The following is a 5280-nucleotide window of genomic DNA, read 5'->3' as shown; positions in this document are numbered from 1 at the left end:
CAGACGCTGGATTGTGCCCACAAATCGTCAGGTGCGGCTACGGCACATGAACAACCGAGGCAGGGCGCCTTCCAAAGCGCCTCCTGTCTAGCTGGACAAGGTTTGCATTGGAACGTCCCCAGTGGCAGGAGAGACAGGGTAAAAAGTTGAGGGCTGCCGCCTGCTCAAAAGGCATGATGTGACTGACGGAGTGTGTGATGTGGCAAACCACATATGAAAGACCTCAAGCCTAGGTGTCCTTGTTTGCTAGCAGAGGGCTGTGTTAGCTTTCATTTTCCACAGCCTATTGGGAGAGTTCAGTGAATCACTGCTGTGCGTTCCAGGGGGCTCATGCAAGGAAGACAGAGGGGGCTATCACTGCTGGAGATCTAGGAATATGTAGTAGCACCTCTCAAGTTGACACAGCCACAACACACATGGTTCATAGGACCCTCTGGACAGATGAAATGCTTATATCCAGATATATATCCAGATATATGTCCTTCCTCCAGGGAAGACAGTACTTTATCATTGCATTTGTGTTAAATTTTCAGGGGCTGCTGTCCTGCTTTCAATGACTTCTGTCTTCTTCCGGAATACCGAAGAAAACTCTGCTGGGCTGGGCTCCCATTGTTGGGTGAGATGAAGTTTCCTGAGGTTATTCTTGAGGTAGGGACATCAAGAAACAGAGAGCAGCCAAGGTGGGGTTCACTAATCCAGTGTTAGGGGTTTCCCTTACCCTTGCCTCTGTTTCTGCATTGCTCTTGCAGGTACCTACTTGCTTCTTGTGTCTCCCTACAGGGGAGTATTTCCTCTGCAAACCTGCCTCAGGTCCTCAGTGCTGAGTGGCTTCTAACAGGGGAACTTGGTCAGGCAGGGTTTGCCTTCCCAGTCCTTGTGAAGACTGTTGGTATTATTACATTGAAGGTAAAGGAGCATGGGGCCTCGAGAGGCCTAAGGTGTGAGCGATGTGGGGCTCCAAGTGAGCACAGGTGGGCACTGGCAGCCAGCACTGTTGACTTGCCTCAAATTTAATTTGCCAGACTGTCCTGCCATGGCAACAAAACTCTTTTGCTGACTCTGTGAATTGTTACTTTCTGGGGGGGAAGGGAAAAAATAAAGTCTTCCCTTTTCCATAGGGAAATGGGGGGCTGACTGCAGTCCCTAGAGATCCCATGAGGTAGCAAAAAAAGCGAGATTCAGATATGCTCCCTTCCCCTCCTCTAAACACGTCTCCTATCCTCTGCAGTCAAGAGCCTGCTGCCCAGAGCAACAACTAGAAAAAAAAGTGCAGGCCCAGCCCTTCTCTTATGCCACTGTGCCTTCTTCGGGCTACAGGAAAAAAGCTGCTGCCGCCACCATGAAGCTGAGCCGCCGGCAGAGAACTGCTGACTGTACGTGGTTGCTCGCTTCAGTTGGCTCTGCAGGCCCTGGTGGTGCAGAGTGTCAAAAGCAGGGACTAGACAAGGCTGCTGGTGGCTCCCAAATCACTCCCTCCTCCCTGGGACTTCAGAGAGTTTAATACTTGGGAGGAGATGTTGTGATTTCCGAGGGCTGCCTCTCTGCAGAGGAAGAGAGCAGCTTCTGTGTCCTGTCAGGTTGAGCTTGGCCTGGAAATACGGCGCTGCCTTGTCTACTGTGATGTCGCTGCCTGCCGTTGACATCACAAGCCGTCGCTGCTGTGTGAGGTAGCAAGAGCAGGGCGGCAGCTCCGGGCTGCCCCTGCCGCTTGGTCACTCCCTGTCGTGGAGGCAAGGAGGTCGGAGCGCTTTTGGCCCATGCCCACGCAAACAGGGTGTTTGGCAACTGCAGCTCTGCAAGGATGTTCAGAAATCACGGCCAAGACCTACGCTGGTATGGAGGTGCTTCTTCGGGGAGTTCTAGAGATCCCCCTCTCTTCTCCCCAAGTGCCGTTTGCAGCTAATCAGCCCGGCGCTGGGGGACGGACTGGGGAAGAACACAAGGACAGCCTCCGAGCTCAGTGTAAAGGTGGCTGAAGGCAACAGCAGGTAGCACGTGTCCTGTGTGCCTGAGCCCCTTTCTTTCTTGTAGGCAACCTGCGAGCCAAGGGCCTGTTCTCCAGAGCACCGGAGTCCGCAGGCAGGACCAAGGCCAGCTTCAGCATCCTGGCAAAAGTAAGCTGACGCGATTCTTCAGTACAGCTCTCTCTGCTTGTTACCATTTACAGTGTGGCTTGTTTGCATGGAAGGAGAAGGCTGTTGTCCAATGGCAGTGAGAAAAACCGGCTCAAATACAACTGCATGGCCATCCAAAGGCAGGAAATGCAACGTGGAGGCTTTATGCGACCATATAAGCCTTTTTTCTGAAATGTGCAAAGACTCAGTGGTTGCCTGCTGTTTTTCATGTGCAGGTTTCCTCGTCCAGGTCAAACTCGCTCTATACTTTCTCCAGCTGGTGAAGAGCTTTTCAGCCCCCAGTTGTTTCAAACTCTTGTCAGAGGCAGAGCAAGAGCTCCCAGAAGCCCGGCCTTAGGCTCTGCCTCAAGGTCCTGGGGACCAGGAAAGGCAGCTCTGCCTATGACCTAAGAGGCCGACCCTCTGTAGCCCTAAAGGGAGATATGACCTGATTAAGGAGTGATGTTTGGACTGGAGGGAATTCATTTCCCGTCCCCTGTCCTGCTTGCAGCTGCAGAGCAACTGACAGAAGCGGGAGCAAGTCACAGAAACGGGAGGATGCCTCCTGTCCTCTGCCAACACAAAGAGGACGAGTAGAAGCCCTAACCTAGAATTACACACGAGCTCACTGGACTTTTTCCATCTTGCCTCTTTCTCAGGAGTTTTCTGGCTCATCTGGCATTTCATCCTGCTGAGCGTAACGTCTCCTCAGCGCTTTGTGCTCCACGTTTTGGGCACTATTGCAAGGTAAAGCTGAGGCAGCACCTTTTCTTGAGAGTGGGGGGAGAACAGTCTCGGCACAAGTACCGACTGGATGGTGGGCAGGAGAAGCGGGTGTGAATTATGTCCTTTGCGTCTCCAAAGAATCGCCTCTACTCCCTTAGGCAGGAAGTACGGCCCTAGCTTTTGTTGGCACTGCTTCTCCTGGTCTGGAGTTAATCCTCCATCCCTAGCTCCCCTATGCCAATCCTCACCCTCCCAAATGCCCCACTGCCACAGTGGCTGAAAGCTTGACCACTGACTGGAGCTCGTGCGCGAGCAGGCCACTTCCCAAGTCAGTAACGCCAGGTGCAAGAGCTGCAGTTGCTACTGCTGCTCTGGAGCCTGCTTAGGGCCTGCACAGCTGCAGCCAGCTTCACCCTTCTTTTCCTCCATGCTCCTCCACAGGCAAAAGAAGGCTCGGAAGACAGTTCTCCTGGTGCTGCTTGCTCTGTTTGCCTCCCTTCTTGGTGAGTGTCTGTAGAGCCCCGAAGTCACGGTGGTTCTTTACGAGAGACCCCGTGCTTGCTTCTGCTTGGGTCCATGTAGACGGCTGTGGCCAGAGGAGCCCAACTAGGAGCAGGAAGGCCCTGAGAGAGGGCTGCCCCGCTTCCACGTGCCTCAGAGCAACGGGGGTGGGCACAGGGTGACTTGCTTTTCCCCGGAGCTGAAGCTAAGTCTCCTAAGCCTGGGGAGCGGCAGTGGCTAGCCTGCTTGCCCCAGGAAGTGGGGAAGCTTCCTTCAGGAGAGAGCAGCATGTCCCGGGGAAGGAATCTTCATCTCTTCAGAGGCCCCTCTTCCATCATCCTCTCTTCCCGAGAAGAAGAGAGGAGACACAATGATGGCATCTGTGCCTGACCCTCAGAGTGCAGCAGGCAGCCCTATGGAGGGAGGCAGCTGGTTAAGGTTTCATGAGGCGCTAACAAAGCCTGGGAGATCCCCGTGCTGGCTTGTCACCCTTCCCAAGCAGTCTCCAGCCGCAGGAGCACTTGCAGCCTGTCTTTTGCTGGCACACCAACTCACGCACAGCTTCCTAACATCAGCTGGGTGTCAGCATGCCTGAAGGACTGGAGCCCTACTTGCACACAGCTCTTCTGGCATGAGCAAGTTCGAAGTGTAAAGAGAGCTTTGGTTTGTGACCAACAGGTGTTTACCACGTGGGGCTGCTGGATGAAGGAAGCATCCGGACGACCGCAGCAGCAGCGAGGGCCTACATCTTCTCCTCCTTTCAACCTATCTGTCAGCAGGTGACATTCTGGGTGCCTCAAATCCAGGCTGCTTCTGCCAGTCTTAACCCAAGGGCATCAAGGGTGGCTTTGTTAAAAGGCCCTTTCTTGCGGGGGCTAGCGCAAGGTCCACGAGCCACCATTGCCAGGTCTGTCAGGTGAAGGTAAACTGCCCAAACACCAGTGCCTTAACATGAAGCTCCTGGTATAGGGCACAGCTGAAAATGGACCGCTGTTATGCACGTGGTTACCTCAAAGTACTGGGTTGTTTCTGAAATCTTGAGTCTTTTGGTCTGGCTCATTCTTTGCCCAGCCGTTCAACACAGCAACCACTAAAAAGTGTGTCTGTGTGTGTTGTCTGTGTGTGTGTGCACGTGCACATGCCTAATAAAGCCAGCAGCTTTATAGTAATAGAGCCTTTCATGGTGGTCTTAAGAAAGGAACTGTAATGACAGCACACCTTGAAATGGAGCAATAACCAGTGTGGTACTGGCCCAGCTCTCCAGGAACAGAGGAAATTCAAGGACTATGCACAAAGGCATGTGGTGTAGGCATCTCTTGAGCTGTCAAGTCAGTGGCCGACAAATGGTAGAAGGCTTTTTAAGAATCGATCCGTTGGATTCAAGGAAATGTCGGTGCTTCTCGAATAGCACAATAGCCAGTGTGACTTGTGTTCTCTTGCCTGGCAGTCTCTCGGGATAATTTCCCAGTGCATGCTAGCGGAGTAGCTGGCTCCCCGGAGGCATGGGGTCTGTGCCTGTTTGCTTCCCGTTGCTGTAAAGGCCATACCATTGCCCCACACCTTCCTTTCTGCAGCAGGTCTGTTGGTGTTTGAACTGAACGTTCCCTTACTTGTCCCCATAGGAGGAGTTTCCTCTCTCTGGCGTGCACGTGAAGACGCAGAGGTAAAAATGATTTCCTCTTGGCTAGATGATGCTTTAGAGGAGCTCCAGGCCTGTCTCACACAAACTTCACACGACACAATTCCCAGGGCTCTTCCCACTGCCCTGCCTGCCTCTCTGCTTTTCCTTTCTCCCTAGTGGGCAGCTATATCTCCATGTCCCTTCGAGGCCTGGAGCAACCCCTCCATGAGCCTTTTAGCTAGGGCAGGGCTGTTGGAAGCTCCACCTTTCCGCTGCTGGAGAAGGGGCATAGGGGTAGGCCCCATCCTGCAGCTGCTT

At 53.4% G+C, this 5280-nt stretch overlaps 1 long non-coding RNA gene across 1 annotated transcript; it reads left to right on the top strand.

Moving 5' to 3' along the window:
• Window positions 1-529: 529 nt before the first annotated feature.
• Window positions 530-4510, top strand: LOC135327506 (uncharacterized). Its single transcript, XR_010387711.1, has 2 exons — window positions 530-648; window positions 2032-4510. It is a non-coding gene; the product is annotated as an uncharacterized LOC135327506 (long non-coding RNA).
• Window positions 4511-5280: the final 770 nt, after the last annotated feature.

This window comes from Dromaius novaehollandiae, chromosome 2 (assembly GCF_036370855.1).
Source record: "Dromaius novaehollandiae isolate bDroNov1 chromosome 2, bDroNov1.hap1, whole genome shotgun sequence".
Lineage (NCBI taxonomy): Eukaryota > Metazoa > Chordata > Aves > Casuariiformes > Dromaiidae > Dromaius > Dromaius novaehollandiae.
The sequence above is the reverse complement of the archived record's forward strand: the minus strand, read 5'-3'. Positions and strand labels throughout refer to the sequence as shown.